Source organism: Ostrinia nubilalis, chromosome 30 (genome assembly GCF_963855985.1).
Source record: "Ostrinia nubilalis chromosome 30, ilOstNubi1.1, whole genome shotgun sequence".
Lineage (NCBI taxonomy): Eukaryota > Metazoa > Arthropoda > Insecta > Lepidoptera > Crambidae > Ostrinia > Ostrinia nubilalis.
In genome coordinates this window covers 3,773,832-3,797,609 of record NC_087117.1, presented here as the reverse complement: position 1 = coordinate 3,797,609, position 23,778 = coordinate 3,773,832, and the positions used below count along the sequence as shown (strand labels likewise).

At 37.4% G+C, this 23,778-nt stretch overlaps 1 long non-coding RNA gene across 1 annotated transcript; it reads left to right on the top strand.

Annotated features, from left to right (window-relative positions):
* Nucleotides 1-4,973: 4,973 nt before the first annotated feature.
* LOC135085911 (uncharacterized) lies at nt 4,974-7,636 on the top strand. Its single transcript, XR_010260238.1, has 4 exons — nt 4,974-5,208; nt 5,753-5,967; nt 6,145-6,372; nt 7,136-7,636. It is a non-coding gene; the product is annotated as an uncharacterized LOC135085911 (long non-coding RNA).
* Nucleotides 7,637-23,778: the final 16,142 nt, after the last annotated feature.

Here is a 23,778-nt window from a genome sequence, read left to right as displayed (position 1 = left end):
TGCCAAGTGTATAAAAACGATAGCCCTCATTGAAAAGTTGCTTTGCGACCTACAAAGATCTTGAAGAATATCAAGAGAGACTTCAAAGTTCACGAGTTCACTTACTAAAACTAGGCACGAGAAGATCTGGGCCATGGATGCTTTCTTTCTTTCTAAATTTGATAAAAAGATTATGAGACATGTAGAATTGTAAAGGCTCCATAAGAGCAGAATAGTTCATGATTTTTAAGTAGTCTATACAAATAAAGAAATTTTAATGACTTCTGCATCGTCGATGCTACTGGCTGCGTAGTTAGGTTATGCCATTTTTGGACATCTTTCCGGGCGTTGCCAAGTTCGATACTGGAGGGCTATAGGCTGTTCAATTTATCATTGCAGAGTAGGTCACCTTGGTAACTACCCGTTCAGGAATTAATTTGTGAACCTTAGGAGGTGCACTTTCAAGTCGCTAGATAGTAATCATAATAAGTCTATACTAATATTCAAAAAGGAAAGATATGTATTTTTGAAACAATGGTGCCATCTCCCTCAAGCGCATTCGTCGTGCGGTGTCGACTATCGTTGCCCTGCACAGCTTAGTACTTCTGGTGCAATTCTAAGATACCACTGTTTTTCAAAATGTCCACCTCAGGTGTGTATTTCTTTTCGTGTTCTTTCTGCTGCTTGTTTCTTGCGTCTCAATTATTTGAGCATTTCTCGTAAGAAACCTACTGAGAAAAATTGACACTGTTAAAAAAGTGGGCAGAAACTTGTGTAAAATGAAAATGGGAAGTTTCGCGGATTAAAATAAAAACACAGTATTGTTTCGGTACGCCCCATTATAATGCAAAAAAGCCCTTATAAACATAGTTCAGAAGCAATGGCCCTCGTGTCTTTTTTTCCTCTTTCTTTGTGTTTGATGTATGAAGCAAATGTACAAGAAATCTCTTGCATTCTTTTTCTGGTATATTCAGTTAGCTGTACTCTCCATTTTTGCAACATGTTTTTTGTTTTGTGGTTTTGTCAAAAACACTTATCGCGTCATATTGCTCCATATGTGTGTGCCTGAGACTCTTTCTCAAAGCACTCCATAGTTCCTTTAACCCAACCAATCAAGTTGTGGCGTCAAATATCCCATTAAGCTTAAAGAAATTGTATGCATTTTCTTAGGCTTGGGAATGGGCTGCAGTGACACTCTGCTCAGTGAAGGGACAGAAGGTTTGCCTCCCCTTTGTTAGGACATCTGAGCTTGATAGTGTCACTTCTTGCACTGTTTCACTACCTATTGAGAGTATGGTATTTCAAAAGGAAGTTTTCTACACTCTTATAAATGAGGTCAAATAAATAATTGCCGTGAACCTGGTCATGTGGGAAATCTCCATCACTTTTCTCCCAGTTCAGTCGGGCCATTTAGTTTCTGCCCACTTTTTTAATAGTTACAGTTTGTTAACTTAAGTTAGATTTAGTAACAAATAGGTAATTTAGTGAATTTAGTACGGAGCAATGAGCATGAGAGAGAAAAATTGTTCGTCATCCGTTATCATCAGCGGCGTTATAGTCAAACCACAGTCCTCGCTAGTATTGATAATGTTGGTTCTGTGGTGAATTGATGATGTGATGTCTTCTGTAGTAGTAGGCCTGCAGAGGCGTCAGGCATCAGTCGTGAGCGACGTGCCTCACGCACAGTGGCAAACAAAGCGAGGCGACAAAGCTAAATGCACGAATTCTCGTGTTAAAAAATAAGGCACAAGAATATTCGGGCATGGATGCTGTTGTAAAAAGTCGGGCGATTCTGAACCGACACCAATTTTCACCGATTCCGGCATTTAATAAAAAGACAATATTTATAACCACCTACCAGTCAAGGATACAAAACTGAACAAACATTTAGGATATTATATTACTCCGCTGTGTATGCGAAATCCTTGGTTATGACCCTGATAAGTTACACGTAACACAGTACACAGATAGTGTGTCTTATTCTCCCATTTGGTTGTTGCATTGCGCCTGGGATTGAAGATGAAGTTCCTTCTATTTCGATGCTCGATTCGATTGCGCTGCGATGCGGGGAGTGATGGGGGGATAAAATAAATAATCCCTTAAGCCGAGCCGAGGACTTCCTATTCTTGATGAGCCTCCTAGGTTGACTATGTTTTAGGTCTTTTTTTTCGTTTGATTTGTTTCGACAACCGGGGCGCAAAATGTCCACTTCTCGAAATGACAACTTCTTAAAATGTCAACTTCGCTAAAAGACAACTTCTCATAATGTCTATTTCTCACAATGACAAATTTGCATTTGGTCTACTTCGCATAAGCAACGAGTTGCCCACATATCGCCCACAAGCGGCGGAGCTGGCGCTTTCTGCGCAGGTCTTGGCGGAGTTTGGGAGGTCGTCCCTCCTGTTGCTGACGCGCGTGCAGGCGATGGTAGCCGCCTCCGCTGGTCTTTCGAAGATGGTCGCGGAGGGCGGGGATGTCGTGTATGTGGTGTATAGCGTCGGCGACAGACAGTCCCGTCCTGCTCTGATGCTACGCGGCTGGGAGGGAGGCCTCTCCCTCTACGACCACAGTGAATGTGCGGTCGCGAAGGAAAGACGCAATCACGTGGACCAGGGAGCAGCGGCTTGAGCTTGATGAAGGTGTCCAGATCATAGAGTACCTCCACTTCAATAGGCCAGGGCGATGTCCTACGGCGGTAACTTGAGTAGCACCTTCGGCAATATCTTCATCGCCACTAATCTCCTTCTTCGGTAATTCTACAGAATTAACTTGGGATGCTGACATGATTGCACCTTGTAAGGATTTAGTAACTTCACTCTGACGAATCAACGTGAACTGAATGTAACGAAGCGCACGAGCCAATCGGGGCACGCGCAGCGCGTGCGACAGAGAACGCGATAGTGCTGGGGGAGTGAATGCGGAGAAAGAGATAGCTATAAAGCTAATTTGTTAGAATTTCAGTACATCAAATCTCTCTATCTGGTCTTCGACCTCCTGTAGGGTAATTCAAGTGCAATCTGTCATTTCAATCTATTCTATTTGTCATTTAGCTTGTTTAATCTGTGCTCAATAAAGTGCACAATATTTAAGCAGGATATGGTTGCACGCGGATTTTTAGAGAGTTAAATCTTTTGGCCAATAGAAAACGTCATAATAGTTATTATATGAACTGGGATTGGTCAATGACTTTTGAAATTAAAATCCGATGGCCTGAAAAAATCGGTTTTCCAACAAACGTCAGTTACGCGCAAGGAGGTTTAGCTATTTATCCATCGAAGTTAATAAGGGAGAAGACATAAGACTAATTTTATTATTTGCCTGCCGCGACCCGGTTTTTACGAACAATGACGATGACGAACGATGAACCAGTAACGAGGAGCACACTTAGCAATGCTTCCAGGTTGCGCCTCGGTATCAATTAAGTAACATTTTCCGTTAAGTTTACTTTATGGCCAACTAAAGGACTTTTGCCGTCTCCATGGACAAACTCGAAGTATGATAACTACAGTCATTGTCAAAATTTTGCACTGCCATTGCCGCTGGATACCATATATCGCTACTATATTCATAGATAATAGACTTTCAGTTAATCGTCAAAATTGACATTGTTTTTTAAATAACAACAAATGGTATGAATTTTTAAATGTGATATTTTTATAAAGGTAAGTCCCCAAAACAACATTTGATAGCCTATTTTCTTTCGTTGGCATCTAAGTTCCTGTTTTCTACATATATGTTACTACTACCTATTGGATAAGTAACTAAGAACTTTGTCGTTTATTCCATGTGAACAAAATCCCTAAAAGCCCATTTGTAATAATATTCTTACTAAACACTGCTGAAAAAGGACTAAACTTCTGAGCTATGAACGTATAATCCAGTAGCATTAAGTAGGTAGGTACGTATAGCGACGTTGGAACTTGATATAGAAGTTAGCTGTTTTATATTTTTTTTCACAGCAGAAATCTTTATCTTTGATCTTAATATCTGATCGTACGTATTGTCTTTTAAAATATTACATTTGCCTAAATAAAAATAACCGACCTGCTGCTTATGTAAATTATAATTATTTATAACCCTACTTACAATGCATAACAATCATAATTAGGTATTATAACCCTACTTAACAATGCATAACAATCATAAGATAGTTTGGCGTATAAGTAGGTAGGTAGGTACTATCTAGGCCGAAGGTGGAAGCGATCGACCCGGAAATATTCTCAACCATCTCAACTATCATAATATGTATTTAGAACAGTCCCTCCTTACCAATGATATTATAGATAATACCATTGCTCCTTACCATCAATGCAATCGAGCAGACAAAGGACAGTGATAAAAATCGCCCTAAGATTTTCAAAGACTTAGTATGTACCATAATTTTATGTATATTTTATTTATTTACTTGCAAGTGTCCAAACCTATCGGACAAGTTGCAGTTCGAAAAAATATTTTAAAAGTATTTAAACGAAATCAAAGTCACCGACATATTGACAGAGCAGAGACAGAGATGCGCTTTTTTAATTCGATTTAAGTAAATAATGGTATGATCGATTAGACTAGAGTCTAATCATTAGACCTTTAGACGGGCGCAGATCCGCCGCGCCCGCAGCGCTTCAGTGGATTATTGCATTTTATGTATATTTAATCACATTTATTTACCTACATTTACATATTTACTCTTTTCTTTAAGTGTAGACACTGTTTATGTATAAGTCCACTATTGCATGCCGTGGCAACCTATAAAATAATTAAGGCAGCACTTAGATTAAGTTAAATACGTTGTAAATATTGATTGTCTTCCAGTGTATGTCTTGTTGGTTGTCCTATTAAATAAATAAAATAAATATTTATAGCAACACAATGTTTAAAAATAAAATTTTTCAAAAACGATCAATTTAATCGATTATGTCTATTCTAAATGGACATCCCTATTTGTTAGTCAAATTGTCATTCACTCGCATCACCTTTTCTCTCTCACTCACTCTTGCTGTGTTGCTGTCTTGCTTGATCCTTCTTTGTGATTCGTTTGTGTTTTAGCTTTTATTTTCGGAACTTTATTAACTACAAACTTGGCTATTCAAACGGACTCTGATTGATTGCAATAACGACATACTCAGCCTGGGATTTACTGTTTTTGTGTGGCTCGGCCAAGGCTCGGCTGGTGGTTCTATGGTGTTAGAAAATGAGCAACTTAATTATACACAACAATGGGCAGCACCTCGATCGGTAAGTACCTACATTTTGCTCTGCAATCTTATGAATAAGTACTAGCCTTGCCAAACTTCTGAATTGCCATTCTCATGGCGGGTTGTCTTGAAATGAATGTTCCGCTATCTGTGGTTCAACCCTGGACAGTGTGGACAGCCAGGCCCGATTCGATTGTAAGAAACTAGTCGATGGTACAGCGCAATGGAGGCATGAGCGAAACAACAATTATGTTGACAATCCAGCTGGTTTTGGTGTAAATCTAAGGAATTATTTACTTTGACACTATCTCCCTGCTCTCAATGAAAGCTTGTTTTGTTTTGTTTTTTGGAACTAAGACTACTAGATTATTATTTTTTGTAACTAAGTTTGTAACACGTCATAATTAATTATTATAACAACAATGCTTATTTACTAAAGCTGTTTAACCCTACCCTCTGACCCAAAATTCTACTAACAGCACATAATATTGAATTATCATTTTTTTTATGGTTTGCGGCTCAATTTATTCAACGCACAGGAGTATGTGTGGCATGGCATGCAATGAATCTATTTATTTTTACAGGTTACAGCTCATGATCTTATATGCACAACATGTTGGACCCAAGCCCAAGATACAACACAAATGCATCTACTTCAAATCTTAGCAGAAAATGTGTGCTTTGCAGTAGAACACTAGAGCCTAGAACACGTTCACATCAGCTCATGTCCCTGAGAACTAACACTCAACATCATATTAACATCAGGAACATAATTGTGGAACGACTAACTCCATTAGAGGTAATGCACGCTAAAGTCCTTATTTAATAAAATGTTATTGGCTATACAATCAGTCTAATTCTTGTAAAGTTATTGGTTTCTGTAAATTAATACTAAAATAAAATAATTTAAGTGCGGGACATTAAAAAACTGATAATTTTTTTAAACTTATTTCTAATTATTATTATTTTTAAACAGGTTACTGCAAATGACTACATCTGTGGGGCTTGTCACTCATTATTGCAAAGAGATACCACACCTACTTCACAAGACTCTCCAGATATGCCAACCGGTGCCCCGGTAGGTCACCAACAAGTTTGTGTTGGATGTGGTTGTTCATTATTGCGAACTTGAAGTCATTGTTTGGATACAGAGAATAATCAAGATATATTAAACATTGTTCGAAATTGGATTCAACCCAGAGAGGTAAGAGCCCTGCCAGTTTTATAATACATAAAAATAATTATGCCGGTTTATTATAATAATAAAAAAGGTTTTTTCCGAATCAGCCTTCCCATCCTTCAACTCCTTCCATTGCTTTCAATCTGCCACTACTCTCATCCATACAGGTTATACAGGGTGGAAACGATAAGTGATCTCACTCGATTATTTCTAAACTACACAAGATATCGAAAAACTGGTTACTCATCCTGAAAGTGCTTCACGAGCTCTTTCTAACGGTATCAGTAAATAGTTACAGAATTAACTGGATCTATCCGAAAATTCAATGTTTTCAGCCTCCATACTAAATGTATGCCAGCCACACAATATTAAAAGTGTTATAGATCACTTATCGTTTCCACCCTGTATAATACAAATAGACTTATATTATTAAAATATTGCAATATTATTACTTACATAATATTAAACATAATTTTTACTATTATAAAGCCAGTTAAAAATTCCCTGAGCCAAATAAACTCAGTAAAGTTTTATTTATACTTCCTGCATAACAACAGACTACTCTTTTAAACTACCACTATTCTCACTCTCAATCCTCGTTCCTCATTCATCCCTTTCGTTTCCTCCATAGACCAATCATTCCTCATCATTCAGCGTTCAAATCATAAATTATCTTTCATCACTCATCTTACTATTCCGTTACACACAAAAGTCGTTAATCCTATACATATAAATATTGCTCTTCTTATTGTTGAACTGTGAATCTGATGTTTTATTTTATTTTCAGATTCGTCCTTCAGATCTTCTTTGCCATAGATACTATCAGAGAGCACGAATTACTACAGTTGGTGCTTATTTAATGAAGCTGAGGACCGGTGATTCAGATGACAGAATAGCTACATTACTTGGCATTTCAAGGAGTACTCTTACAAAATATGTAATGAAAGCACGCAGTATGATGGAGGAACATTTCGTACCAGCACATTTAGGGTTACAACATATTAGTAGAGAGGAAGTAGCCCAAAGAAACCTTTATGTTCCAGTCTCTTTTCGGGAAGCCAGGAAACGATTTACCACAAAGAAAGGCTATTGTCATCATGGATGGTACATACATACATTTATGTGCAAAAAAGTAGCAATTATGCATACCAAAAAAAAAACTTATTCCCTATACAAATATCGGAATCTCGTTAAACCATTTATGGTACTTTGTTGTGATGGCGACATCATTGATGTATTGGGCCCATATTTAATAGAAAATGTAGAACATGACCATTAATAAATAATAAGTACCTACATACGTATTTTCATTTATACCTACATAACTGCCTACTTACCCTTGGGTCGGAATAAAGATATTTTTGGATTTAAATGTAAGTAAAATATATTAACTTCTTTTTAAAAAATGTTTGGCTTTTCCGTAGGCATTCCTATTTTTCCAATACGCAAAGTTCTATTTGCTGCTATTCATACGGTTTGACAAAGGGGTTCTTTATCGATCTACGATTTAAAGTGTAATTAAGACGTCTCTCCTACATATCTATACCTACTTATAATAAATCTGTAGAGAGGTCAATTCTGTACATGAAATATAATTTTCAAAATAACTATCAGGGGGTGATACTGATGCCAAAAATGCAATCAGTAAAATTTTTGTCTGTCTGTCTGTCCGTCTGTATGTTCCTTATAGAAACAAAAACTACTCGACGGATTTTAACGAAACTTGGTACAATTATTCTTCATACTCCTGGGCAGGTTATAGTATACTTAGGAATTCTCACGGGAACAGGAATTAGCGGGAAAATCTTTTTGTATGAAAAATCTAAACCGCTTAAGTTAGACGCTTTAAATTTCGCACGTAGGTACTTTAGTAAACTAATTCCCACGGGAACGGGAATTCGCATTATTATACATATAATTCTTGACAATAAATAGTTTTATTAGCAACTAGCGGTCGCCCGCGACTTCGTACGCGTGGATCCCGTTTTACCCCCTTCATCTATCTTACGCGGTTTAGATTTTTTCGTTCAAATGTTTTTTCCCGTTCACGTGGGAATTTTGCAATATCCTGTTGTAACTAAGCTTTAAGTTTATTAAGATACCTACATGTCAAATTTCAAGCGTCTAACTAAAGCGATTTAGATTTTTCATACAAAGGGATTTTCCCACGAATTCCAGTTCCCGTGGGAATTAGTTTACTAAAGTACCTACGTGCGAAATTTAAAGCGTCTAACTTAAGCGGTTTAGATTTTTCATACAAAAGGATTTTCCCGCTAATTCCTGTTCCCGTGGGAATTCCTAAGTATACTATAACCTGCCCAGGAGTATGAAGAATAATTGTACCAAGTTTCGTTAAAATCCGTCGAGTAGTTTTTGTTTCTATAAGGAACATACAGACAGACAGACAGACAAAAATTTTACTGATTGCATTTTTGGCATCAGTATCACCCCCTGATAGTTATTTTGAAAATATATTTCATGTACAGAGTTGACCTCTCTACAGATTTATTATAAGTACCTATAGAAGATAGAAAATGGAAATGTACTTCTGTTATGCTAATAACCTCAAAATCTGAAGCATTTTTCCTATTGTAACGAATCTCCCGCTTATCCGTGCTTTAAGTATCTACACTAATATTATAAAGAGGAAAACTTTGTTTGTTTGGTTGTAATGAATAGACTCAAAAACTATTGGACCGTTTTTATTAAATTCTTTCACCATTCGAAAGCTACATTATCCACGAGTAACAGGCTAAATTTTATTTTGGAAAATAATAGGGTTCCGTAAAATATGTAGGTACCTAATGTAGGCCACGCGCGCGAAGCCGCGAGCGAAAAGCTAGTGGAGTATAAGGTGACAATCGTTAAGTAATTTCACATATAAAAATCATTATTTCATTGCTTGGGGGTCTTGGGGCGAACGATGTATGGACGCAGAACAATATCCTTTATTTTCAAATTTAAGCAAAAAGCATTCTGTGGTTATAAAATACCTATGCTTATGTGCACCTAGTTTATCAATCACCATGTTAATTCCATGCTTTCTATCCAGTCGACTGCTCTAACGACAAGGGTGGGCAGTCGTTGAGATGACAGCGCGAAAATCGTCGGCATCCACTAATTATGACCCTTATGTACCACTATATTGACAAAGTTCTCCGTCTTCGTACGCGATATTGGAAATTTGGCATCTACCATCGGCTGATCTGACATTAGGCGTAGTCTGGCTTTGATATTCAATTTTCAACTGTATTACCTTGACAATCAGTTCAAAATTGATTACTAGAAAATTATTTGACAGACGATTTCTACTCTCGACAAATGCATTTGAATTAGCCCACTGGCCGGTTCGGGCATCGAGCCGACGCTCATAGCCCGTGCTTGTTCTCGCCTGGACACGTCCAGACGGTGACTGGTACTTTGTACTTGAAACCTAGCTTAGGTATTAAAATTTAATTTTAAAAGTTACTGGCCTGGACTGTCTCCCGGACTTGGTTTGCCGCTCCGCTTCTTCCCTTGGCCGCGCCTTCTTCTTGGCCGCCTCCTGGTCGGGTCGGCTGCTCGGGCCAGCTCCTCCCGGGTTTTGTTCGAGAGTTCCGGCCAGTCTGCGATCAGGTCCCGGGTCCAGATTCTGGTTCAGATCTATGTAATTTTCTATGTCGATTTGGAGGATCTCGTTCCAGTACGTTAATTCTGTAGAATACGTACGCGCTATGAATCGCACCCCTGTTTAGAATGGGCGTGCGTTGGGGGGGTGGCCCAACTTTTCGCTGAGCTCCCGGAAGTGCTGCGTCCAGTTGGGTAGCTTCTCCACTACAATGGGTGGGTAAGCCCGTTGGGTGCGTGCGGTCGTGGCGGGGTCGGTCGTAGGTGGCGCTACGTCCATCAGCTCGTCCTCTTGCCCCGGTTCCGGTTGTGGCGGGGTAGGGGAGGGAGCATTTAGTGTCGCGGCGTACGTCTGCGCGGAGCTGTTCAACGCCGCGTAGGACGTTGGGGCCGTGGAGTTTGATGAGGCCGGCCGAGGAGCTACGTAATCCATGTAGTCCTCGTCGGAGACCACCTGGGGGGCCAGGGTACCGCTCGGTTGGCTGCCTTCGGCTGTCGTGTCTGATCGGCCCTCCGAGGAGAAACGGGCCGAGGCCGAGAAGCCGTGGGCGGATGGTGATGTGGGCGCTGAGGCGGACCTGACCGGGGATGCGGTAGGGGTCCCGCAGGGTGTTTTCCCCGCGGTATCCCGGGACATACCTCTCTATCGGCGAGATTCTCCTCGGCTGGCCGCTCGTAGCGGCTAGTAGGCTCGTAGCTCGTGGAGGCAGCGGCGGTATCACACTTAACAGAAATGACTTTTTTTCTTTTGGCTTTATTCGCTTCGGAGTTCTTCGAATTTGATCTTTGGCCGATTGCCTGTCGATTAAATAAAATTTTATAAAATATTGTTAGTGTTCTTTCAATAACGTTGTTTGATCGTTTTAATCCATTCGTTGGTGATCTCATCAGAAATGATATCCATTTTAATATCGCACTAGCGCCCACGAATAATTCGCAAAAGCACTCGTCCACACGTCAGGGTTGAAAAAACAGTTTTTATTTTAATAAAAAAATATTAGGTTTTACGGTTATTGCTTTAGATTTTCTTGCGGGGAACATAATCAAATTGATTTATAGTTCAAACAATTCTTCTTGGCAATGTAGACATGATATTAAAATAAATGCATTTATAAAAATGTAACGATAACACTACAGACTGTGCAACCAAAGTACCGATTAAAGCTAAATTTTAAAACTGAGGGTAGATCCAAAACTACACGTAGTAAAAAAAAAAAGAAAAATATTTTTAATATTACTAATACACACCTAATAATAAACTATCAACAGAATCTCGGCACCATTTTCATTTTGATTTTTTGTTGACCTGTGTTAGAGCTTAGGACTAGTATGAGGAAATGTTGTCATTTGCGCAAGCAAAACATGAACCGGAAACAGTTGTTGAGAATCCTAAGCACATGAATTTCGTTCAGGGCCCCGATTACGTTAATTTGGTAATGTCTCCAATTCATTTGCGTTTCATCTGCAGCCGCTCGCGACCGCTCTCCATTTTCGCTCCAGCTGATGTGCAATTCGATATCACTAAATCACAGCAAATGTTCGTAAAGCGTTTGACGTTGTTTTAACGTTCAAGGCAATCAATATAGCTTGACATCACCATCTCTGGTCCAGGATTTGATTCCTAATAGGGTAATTGTAGAAAACAAACTTTTCTCTGTCTCCTGTCTAATTAGTTGATGTGAAACCATTGTTGTTTCTGGTCTTTACTACACAATTGCTTCAGCAATACTTACTTTAAAATAGGAGATAATGTATGTGATTTAGGCCGATATCATTGATGGTATATGCGTTTATGCTCAGAATGCCAACTTCTCAAAATGCCAACCGCTCGCAAAATGACAACTTCTCAGAATGCCAACTTCTCGAAATGCCAACTTCGCGAAATGCCAACTTCTCAAAATGCCAACTTCTCAAAATGCCAACTTCTCGAAATGACAACTTCTCATAATGACAACTTACAATTATAATGAATGCAGGAGCAGTGAATGCTACCACAAATAATAAAAATCATTAAAAAGTCCATATATTTACAATATCTCAATATCTTTATTTGTTACTATACAATCAATCAATACACTAGGGTCGTATCGCATCAGTCTCTCATCTCAAATGTCGATAGAATGACATACACCTATATAATTGTTACAATCATTGTCAAAATTGGATAAACAAAAACCAGGTTCGGTCTGTTGTGTAACAGCAAAACAATTATGCTATGGTGTATGATAAGGTCACAGTACAATTTAAATCATAAATTAGTGCATGGCGAAAATAATGTTACGTTATGAGGGTAGTTGTAAAAAATGCACAAGTTATACTTGTCAAAACTATATCGCCCTTGTAATGTGTTAATTTATCTAGTAAAATAATTGTTTTGCTGTTACAGACCGTATCTGGTTTTTGTTTATCTGATTTTAACAATGATTGTAACAATTATATATGTCATTCTATCGACATTTGAGATGAGAGATTGATGCGATACGACCCTAGTGTATTGATTGATTGTATAGTAACAAATAAAGGTATTGAGATGAGATATTGTAAATATATGGACTTTTTAATGATTTTTATTATTTGTGGTAGCATTCACTGCTCCTGCATTCATTATAATTGTAAGTTGTCATTATGAGAAGTCGTCATTTCGAGAAGTTGGCATTTTGAGAAGTTGGCATTTTGAGAAGTTGGCATTTCGCGAAGTTGGCATTTCGAGAAGTTGGCATTCTGAGAAGTTGTCATTTTGCGAGCGGTTGGCATTTTGAGAAGTTGGCATTCTGAGCATAAACGGGTATATGGTGTAGGGGAGAGGGGGGCAGCTTTGAACAATTTTCATACTTTATTAAATATCTTCCAAACTTGAACGATTTCATTAATTTAATTAATAAAATAGTAGTTTCAGATCAGAAAAAACATTTAAGGAGTAAATAATTAGAATTCAGTCTCAAATTCTAGCCTTATTCCTTTACAGTCGCCACTTATATCACTTTACACATAATTATTAGGATACTTAGATCGCTATTATGTTAGTTAGATCAGTTGACACATTTTTCTTCTCACCACAAAATTGGTGTCTATTGATATAAGTAACAATTTTTGGACGATTTACCCTAAATAACCTGAAATAATGATTCCTCGTAGTGTAATTACTAATGTTTGTTTTACAACTTTTTCTAAAATTTAAGAAACAAAAAATTATCAACAGAAATGGCGTAAAATGTATCACTTTACACTTGTTAGCCAGTGTGGTGTAAAATGATTTATGTCCCATTACATCACTTTACACGAATATAAAGTTGTCGTGCATGGTGATATAACTAGGTTTTTATTTAATTACGAAAAAACCACATGCTATATTTCCCAAACTGGCACACTGCCTAATTATATCTAACATTACCTTTCACCTAAAAAATATTTCACCCAGTTATCTCTAATAGCGACGAAGCAGGATTTTTTTTTAACTTCAAATGCGATTTCCCAAAAATCACCATTTTTGACTTAGATCCCTTTTCACTGGGGGTACAGATATAATTAAGTACCCCTAAATTCTTAAAATTGACCACTGTGCGACGGAAGGGAGAAGCGGTACTCACAGTCGTCGTCGCGCCACGGCCGGCAGCGCGAAGGCCTCGAGCGGCAGGCGCGCCTCCAGCGCCGCGGCCGCTGCCCGGCTTTAGCCGGACATGTTAGGCTTTTTAGGGACTTGTCCGGCCAAATATTGCCTTGTCCGGCCTGTCCTCCTGTCCTGTCCTGTTAGGCTTTTTATTTGGTTGCCGCGCCAGGCGAAAGTCGAGCCACAGAATCATATGAAGCGCACGCATCAGGATGTTGGTTAGCAACCGATGATGATAGTACTCAGTCATGACCTGACACTAATTACACCTGTCACATGTCCGGCTTTTAAGGTAAAATGTCCGGCCAAATACAGCACAAAGTCCGGCTTTTGTGATTTTGGACCTGGCAACCCTACGCCCGCCGCCGCCGTCGAGCCGCTCGCCGCGCTCCTGCAACGCATGCGCAATCTCCTCTTAGTGACATTATGCGTGGGCGTGTGAGCCTCAGAGACAATCTGAATCACTGAACCGATGAATGATTGAACATTTTAGCTTCAATCGTTCATCGATTCACCGATTGGAATAAATAATTATAATGAAAATAAAAACACCTCCTCTCGTGGCATATGACACATTTTTTTATTTCAAACAGCATATCCAATAGTGTCTATGTTACAGTCAAAACTCATAATCGGTCAAAACCACTTTTGACTGCAAAAATCAGTCAATAGTGGTTTCGACTGATGGCCTTAGTCAATGTCACTTGACTGATTTGTCCAGTTAACACCACAAAATTGGTGTCTATTTTTGGACGATTTACCATAAATAACCTGAAATAATGATTCCTCATAGTGTAATTACTAATGTTTGTTTTACAACTTTTTCTAAAATTGAAGAAACAAAATTCTCAACAGAAATGGCGTAAAATGTATCACTTTACACTGTCTTGTTAGCCAGTGTGGTGTAAAATGATTTATGTCCCATTACATCACTTTACACGAATATGTATAGAACGGAAAGACGCGGAGCCGTGGGCGGATGGTGATGTGGGCGCTGAGGCGGACCTGACCGGGGACATACCTCTCTATCGGCGATTCTCCTCGGCTGAGCGTCTAGGAGGCAGCGGCGGTATCACACTGTACACTTACGTGTGACTTGACTACGAAAATGACTTTATTTTTCTTTTGCCTTCGGAGTTCTTCGAATTTGCCTGTCGATTAAATAAAATTTGATAAAATATTGTTAGTGTTCTTTCAATAACGTTGTTTGATCGTTTTAATCCATTCGTTGGTGATCTCATCAGAAATGATATCCATTTTAATTTCGCACTAGCGCCCACGAATAATTCGCAAAAGCACTCGTCCACATGTCAGGGTTGAAAAAATAAAGTTTTTTTATTTTAATAAAAAAATATTAGGTTTTACGGTTATTGCTTTAGATTTTCTTGCGGGGAACATAATCAAATTGATTTATAGTTCAAACAATTCTTCTTGGCAATGTAGACATGATATTAAAATAAATGCATTTATAAAAATGTAACGATAACTCTACAGACTGTGCAACCAAAGTACCGATTAAAGCTAAATTTTAAAACTGAGGGTAGATCCAAAACTACACGTAGTAAAAAAAAAAAAGAAAAATATTTTTAATATTACTAATACACACCTAATAATAAACTATCAACAGAATCTCGGCACCATTTTCATTTTGATTTTTTGTTGACCTGTGTTAGAGCTTAGGACTAGTATGAGGAAATGTTGTCATTTGCGCAAGCAAAACATGAACCGGAAACAGTTGTTGAGAATCCTAAGCACATGAATTTCGTTCAGGGCCCCGATTACGTTAATTTGGTAATGTCTCCAATTCATTTGCGTTTCATCTGCAGCCGCTCGCGACCGCTCTCCATTTTCGCTCCAGCTGATGTGCAATTCGATATCACTAAATCACAGCAAATGTTCGTAAAGCGTTTGACGTTGTTTTAACGTTCAAGGCAATCAATATAGCTTGACATCACCATCTCTGGTCCAGGATTTGATTCCTAATAGGGTAATTGTAGAAAACAAACTTTTCTCTGTCTCCTGTCTAATTAGTTGATGTGAAACCATTGTTGTTTCTGGTCTTTACTACACAATTGCTTCAGCAATACTTACTTTAAAATAGGAGATAATGTATGTGATTTAGGCCGATATCATTGATGGTATATGGTGTAGGGGAGAGGGGGGCAGCTTTGAACAATTTTCATACTTTATTAAATATCTTCCAAACTTGAACGATTTCATTAATTTAATTAATAAAATAGTAGTTTCAGATCAGAAAAAACATTTAAGGAGTAAATAATTAGAATTCAGTCTCAAATTCTAGCCTTATTCCTTTACAGTCGCCACTTATATCACTTTACACATAATTATTAGGATACTTAGATCGCTATTATGTTAGTTAGATCAGTTGACACATTTTTCTTCTCACCACAAAATTGGTGTCTATTGATATAAGTAACAATTTTTGGACGATTTACCCTAAATAACCTGAAATAATGATTCCTCATAGTGTAATTACTAATGTTTGTTTTACAACTTTTTCTAAAATTTAAGAAACAAAAAATTATCAACAGAAATGGCGTAAAATGTATCACTTTACACTTGTTAGCCAGTGTGGTGTAAAATGATTTATGTCCCATTACATCACTTTACACGAATATAAAGTTGTCGTGCATGGTGATATAACTAGGTTTTTATTTAATTACGAAAAAACCACATGCTATATTTCCCAAACTGGCACACTGCCTAATTATATCTAACATTACCTTTCACCTAAAAAATATTTCACCCAGTTATCTCTAATAGCGACGAAGCAGGATTTTTTTTTAACTTCAAATGCGATTTCCCAAAAATCACCATTTTTGACTTAGATCCCTTTTCACTGGGGGTACAGATATAATTAAGTACCCCTAAATTCTTAAAATTGACCACTGTGCGACGGAAGGGAGAAGCGGTACTCACAGTCGTCGTCGCGCCACGGCCGGCAGCGCGAAGGCCTCGAGCGGCAGGCGCGCCTCCAGCGCCGCGGCCGCTGCCCGGCTTTAGCCGGACATGTTAGGCTTTTTAGGGACTTGTCCGGCCAAATATTGCCTTGTCCGGCTTGTCCTCCTGTCCTGTCCTGTTAGGCTTTTTATTTGGTTGCCGCGCCAGGCGAAAGTCGAGCCACAGAATCATATGAAGCGCACGCATCAGGATGTTGGTTAGCAACCGATGATGATAGTACTCAGTCATGACCTGACACTAATTACACCTGTCACATGTCCGGCTTTTAAGGTAAAATGTCCGGCCAAATACAGCACAAAGTCCGGCTTTTGTGATTTTGGACCTGGCAACCCTACGCCCGCCGCCGCCGTCGAGCCGCTCGCCGCGCTCCTGCAACGCATGCGCAATCTCCTCTTAGTGACATTATGCGTGGGCGTGAGCCTCAGAGACAATCTGAATCACTGAACCGATGAATGATTGAACATTTTAGCTTCAATCGTTCATCGATTCACCGATTGGAATAAATAATTATAATGAAAATAAAAACACCTCCTCTCATGGGAGTAGGTAATGTAATTACACTAGTCAACAAAAAAACAACTTTTGCATGTAACATGAAAACTTTTGTCTGTTTATGATTAGGACAAGGATAAGGATACCAGAAATACAATTGAAATGATTTAAATACGAATAGATTTTTTGTTATACCATTTTATAACATTTTAAAAAATTTGAATTTTTATCAACAAAAAGAAGTTATTTCGATTTATTGCAAGATTAATATGAATTTCCTTTTATGATTTTCGTCTGTATGTTGCTTCAGGAATGTCTCGTTTTAATGTCGAACAGTAATCCTAAATACATACATTCGTGGGCTCCACTTGCTTTGATATCGTTTTTCTATGGTGGAAGTCTTGATAGAATCTTTCACCGTGTTCATCGCTGATGGCGCCCAAATTTTCAGGGAAGAAGTCTAAATGTGAATGAAGAAAATGTATTTTCAATGACATATTACAGGCCAAAACCTTATAAGTAGATAAAAGCTCCGCAATAATACATTTATGGTCACTTGATCGGCGATTTCCTAGAAAATTGGAAGTTACTTTTATGAATGATTCCCAAGCTGATTTTTCTAAATTTTCTAAAGCTTTTCTTTAAATATATCGATACCTTCAGGTTCAATTGTCGTATAAACCAAAACCCTACTTTTCAGGAGAGCCAAAAAACGTTTTTTTTTTTAATAAATAAATCGTAACTTTTTTATTTGAGAAGTTATAAAAAAATGACCAAGAGAAAACATTTTTCAATTCTTGCGATGAAAAAGTCTAGATATTTAAAAAATGGGTATCTTCAGTAGTTTTAAAGTTAGCTTGGAGTTACGTCCTTAAAAAAGGCACTCGGTGGTTTATACGACCCATTATATTGGACCTAAAAATAACTCTTTACGTCGTATTTGATTTTTTAGTAAACACGAGACTGAAATTGATGGCTTAAAGACCATTAGATGTAATTTTTTTGGTTTATATACCCATTGATAAAGTGATTTATTCAAATGTATTATTAAAACTATACATGTAAATAATGTATTGTTTACTATTTCCAGGCTTTTGTTGTTTAGAGAATTTGCACAAAGATATTTAACAGTGTAAAAACTATATTTGGTTGAGGTAGAAATAATAAATTTTCTTGCATACGAAAAATAACAAGTTTATTGTTTTTTTTTTACAATTTTGCAGGAAAATTATGGCAAAACTAATAATTTTAAACAAAACTAATCACCATAAATTTTGAACAAAAAAATACAATTACAGCAAAACATTAAGACAGCTTTCCTGGTTCTCTGCTGACGCATATTGAATTCGTTTGGTTATGATAAATTTTGCATAAAGAGAAGAGCCCCAGTATGCTCAGGAGAAGGATTTGTAATTTTTTGAGAATTTCTCTAAGGAATTTATATCTTTACAAGAAACCCAAATTTAAATTACAGCTAAAAGTAAAGGCTAGATGACAAAATTTCAATTATTTGTCCGTCAGACAGATAATTAGAAAATATTAGACTCATCGTTTTTTATTTTCTTTCATAATTAAATAATAACAGTGCTACATCGAGTTGAAATGGCGCGATACGTCACGCTAGAGTAGAATTTTTACTCAAAAGTGACGTCACGCGACATTTCAACTCAATATAACACTGTAATTATTCGATTATGGAAAAAAAATATGAATAATATTTTCTAATTATCTGTCTGACGGACTAAATAGAATTTCGATTTCATTACCTAGTCATCATCCCTAATAGTACTTGTAAAGTAATAAATTATTACAGAGCATATCAAAAGGGTATAAATAGCCTTCATGAGCACACTATGGCTTGTTTTCTTTGTTTAAAAGTCTTGAATTCATCACATTTAGTCGAGATCAATTCATGAATGTACTGGACCTGGAAAGCAACCTTATATACCTACCTATCTAGTTATTATCTTTAAAAGTCAACTTTATTTAACTTTTTAATTAAGAAAAACTTACTTACTGTCCATACATACATATGTGATGCAATAAACAAATGAATATGAATATGAAACAATATAATTACCATATTGAATACGTGGACTTACGACGTTGGATCCAAATATCTGGCCATATGTCTTTGGGCGTAAAAACCATTTTCATATACGAGAGAGTTTTACATCCTGGCTTAAAAAAATGTATGGTTGATACATCTTAGCAAAAATACCAAATACAAGCATTCGGTTTTTACATCGTTTATAAGGTATTTATTTATCTTTTAGGCTATAGTTTTTTGGGGCGTATAAACATTTTTTTTAGCGAATTTCAATATATCGAATATACAGCTCGATAGAGAAAAAAATTCTGATTAAAATGGTATATGTTACGGTCAAAGTGATAAATGTGAAAATTATGAATAATCGCCGGTTATTATGAATAATTACCGAATGATTTGGTAAATGTGATTAATATGAGGTCATTTATGTGTGTATAAAACTAAATAGGCGGCTTAGGGGTGGCCCAAGGGCCACCCCCGCCGCACCTTAACCTATTTTTCACTTTAAATCAAAACATTATGTTATAGGCATCATGGAAAACTAATATTATGCAAGAAACACTCCAAACTCATTATGCCAATTTATATTAATATATGATATCAAAACGTTCAAAAGTTTGGCTGTACACGAGCACGTACACAAGATGTTGTTCTCTTTTATGAAATTTGTTAGTACTGAGCTTGAATTATTAAATAATCACTGTTAAATGTGATTCATTTATCACTTTTACCGCGACTGTCGGTAATTATTCATAATAACCGGTTATTATTAATAATTTTCAATTTATCACATTAACCGTAACATATACATATAACTCAATTTGGCCAAAATGGTTTATACGACAATTGAACCTGAAGGTGTCGATATCATATTTAATCAATTGCCTGATTTGAGGGCCAACAAATATGCCCTCAAAGTCAGGATCCAATGTGTCTTTTTCGATTCTTGGAGTTACGTAATCCATGTAGTCCTCGTCGGAGACCACCTGGGGGGCCAGGGTCCCGCTCGGTTGGCTGCCTTCGGCTGTCGTGCCTGATCGGCCCTCCGAGGAGAAACGGGCCGAGGCCGAGAAGCCGTGGGCGGATGGTGATGTGGGCGCTGAGGCGGACCTGACCGGGGACATACCTCTCTATCGGCGAGATTCTCCTCGGCTGGCCGCTCGTAGCGGCTAGTAGGCTCGTAGCTCGTGGAGGCAGCGGCGGTATCACACTTAACGGAAATGACTTTATTTTTTCTTTTCGTTTCAGCTCGGAATGACAACTTCTCAAAATGGCAACCGGGGCGCAAAATGTCCACTTCTCGAAATGACAACTTCTTAAAATGTCAACTTCGCTAAAAGACAACTTCTCATAATGTCAATTTCTCACAATGACAAATTCGCATTTGGGCAACTTCACATAATGACAACTCTAGAAGAACTAGAACTCTAGAAATAATGAAAATAAAATATCAACAAGTAGTTGACATTATGCGAAGTAGACCAAATGCTACTTTGTCATTGTGAGAAATAGACATTATGAGAAGTTGTCTTTTAGCGAAGTTGACATTTTACGAAGTTGTCATTTCGAGAAGTGGACATTTTGCGCCCCGGTTGTCATTTTGAGAAGTTGTCATTCCGAGCTGAAACGGGATGGTGATGTGGGCGCTGAGGCGGACCTGACCGGGGATGCGGTAGGGGTCCGCAGGGTGTTTTCCCCGCGGTATCCCGGGACATACCTATCTATCGGCGAGATTCTCCTCGGCTGGCCGCTCGTAGCGGCGGCGGCGGGCTGCGTGGACCAGCGCAAACGGAGGCAGCGGCGGTTGCACACGGAAATGACTTTATTTTTTCTTTTCGTTTCAGCTCGGAATGACAACTTCTCAAAATGGCAACCGGGGCGCAAAATGTCCACTTCTCGAAATGACAACTTCTTAAAATGTCAACTTCTCATAATGTCTATTTCTCACAATGACAAATTCGCATTTGGTCAACTTCACATAATGACAACTCTAGAAGAACTAGAACCCTATAAATAATGAAAATAAAATATCAACAAGAGTTGACCAAATGCGAATTTGTCATTGTGAGAAATAGACATTAAGAGAAGTTGTCTTTTAGCGAAGTTGTCATTTCGAGAAGTGGACATTTTGCGCCCCGGTTGTCATTTTGAGAAGTTGTCATTCCGAGCTGAAACGGGATGGTGATGTGGGCGCTGAGGCGGACCTGACCGGGGATGCGGTAGGGGTCCGCAGGGTGTTTTCCCCGCGGTATCCCGGGACATACCTATCTATCGGCGAGATTCTCCTCGGCTGGCCGCTCGTAGCGGCGGCGGCGGGCTGCGTGGACCAGCGCAAACGGAGGCAGCGGCGGTTGCACACGGAAATGACTTTATTTTTTCTTTTCGTTTCAGCTCGGAATGACAACTTCTCAAAATGGCAACCGGGGCGCAAAATGTCCACTTCTCGAAATGACAACTTCTTAAAATGTCAACTTCGCTAAAAGACAACTTCTCATAATGTCTATTTCTCACAATGACAAATTCGCATTTGGGCAACTTCACATAATGACAACTCTAGAAGAACTAGAACTCTAGAAATAATGAAAATAAAATATCAACAAGTAGTTGACATTATGCGAAGTAGACCAAATGCGAATTTTGTCATTGTGAGAAATAGACATTATGAGAAGTTGTCTTTTAGCGAAGTTGACATTTTACGAAGTTGTCATTTCGAGAAGTGGACATTTTGCGCCCAGGTTGTCATTTTGAGAAGTTGTCATTCCGAGCTGAAACGCAAATTGCTGCATACCTTTATCTAATATATTGAAAATTTGACATGTAATGAACATTATGAATAAATTTCTTATTCTTAATATTCTAGTTTGTTTTAAAAATCATTTTAATAGATAAAAATATTAAGAAGAAATAAATGTAAAATAATATCCATTCACCTTTATCTAATATATTGAAAATTTGACATGTAATGAACATTATGAATAAATTTCTTATTCTTATTCTTAATATTCTAGTTTGTTTTAAAAATCATTTTAATAGATAAAAATATTAAGAAGAAATAAATGTAAAATAATATCCATTCAATTAAACTTCAAAATAATAACGTTTTTTAGTTCTTCACGATAGTTTCTTCAATTTAATAAACTTCAGAAGTGTTAAAATCAGGTACGAATAACTAACAAAATTTGTGTACGGAAAGCAACTTTTAAATTTGGTTAGTGTCATGCCCGTTTTCACCATCGATCCCTAATTTTCAAGTGACCCCCATGGTAACAAATAACAGGAATTTTGTTTTAATAGGGGTTACTTAAAAATTAGGGATTGTTGGTGAAAACGGGCATCAGCCAAATAAACGGATTGATTTGAATGTTTGTACACCAAATTACATTTGAATACTTTTCAAAATTTTAAAAATCGAATTCAAATATTTCAAATAGAGTTCTTCATCTATGGTTTGAAATTTCTAAATGATTATGTTGGTACGGTACTCTTGTTTAGTTCAGGAAGTGTTGGTTGAAGTCTTTTTTTTTTCTTTTGCACTCTGGTCAAAACTAAAAGAAGAAAAAAATTGAAAATTTATTTTCAAATGGTGTTGTAGTAGGATGGTCTTATTGTTCATATACCTGTCACGAGGTCTTAATTTTTGTCTTGGCTGTGTTGATTTTTATGCTGTTGTCCTGTTTGTTGAAAAAAAATTAGATTTTCGAATGGAATCCAATGATTGTGATGAAGAAATATTAAAAATTTTATTCACTTTTATTTGCTTAAATGCAATCTTTATTCGTTAATATTTTACACTTCGCCATGAAGTGAAACTCCCGAAAAGAAAATAATGAAAATAAAATAAATACTTACTTGATTTATGTTGTCAGCGAAAATTGTTTTTGTATTGGTTTAGTCGCATCTTCGATTTTCTTAGAATATCTTAATGATCGTGTAGCTCCTAATTGAATATCTGAGATATTTTGGAATAATTCCATTCTTTCGTTATGAGTCAAGTTTTGTCTCGAAATATTGCAATTTTTTCTTCCGCTTTTAATCAAACATCTTAATAATGAAATAATCTTTAACTTCTTGAATGGGTTATTTAAAAATAAAGTTTTGTCTATTATGAAAAATATTGTACAATGATATCATTTTTTTAGGATTTTTGAATATTGTTCAGGGTGCAGGTTGTTTGTACCTTAGGCTGCATTTCTTTTCTTTCTGTCCATATTGTGTCAAAGTACGGAATGGAGGCTAACGTTTTAGTGTTGACTAGTGGCGAAGACAGTGGCGCCAACTGGTAATTTAAAATATGGTAAAAAGATTTACATAAGTAATAGACATAATTATTTTCATAAGAACAATAATTTCGAACAGCACTAGTGTGAATAAATGATGAGAAAGTCTTACTCCTCGAAATCGATTCGTAGATCCTTTCAAAAGGTGAATTTGAAGGTTGCTTTCCGTAATTATAGTTTGGAAGTTTTAAACAGTAATCATTTGTATTTTAGTCTCGTAGTACACATGACAACGCGCGTTTCTACATAATAGTTAGATACGCACGTTGAGCGCTCATCTGAACGTAGCCTTACAGCTGAAATTAAGAAAAACTGGGTCTAGACAAAGTGCAAATTATAATCGCAAACCAGTCGAAAAGTGGTCGAAAAGCCCTTTTTTTGTATGGAGTTTTGACGGATTCGATTTTCGATTCGAT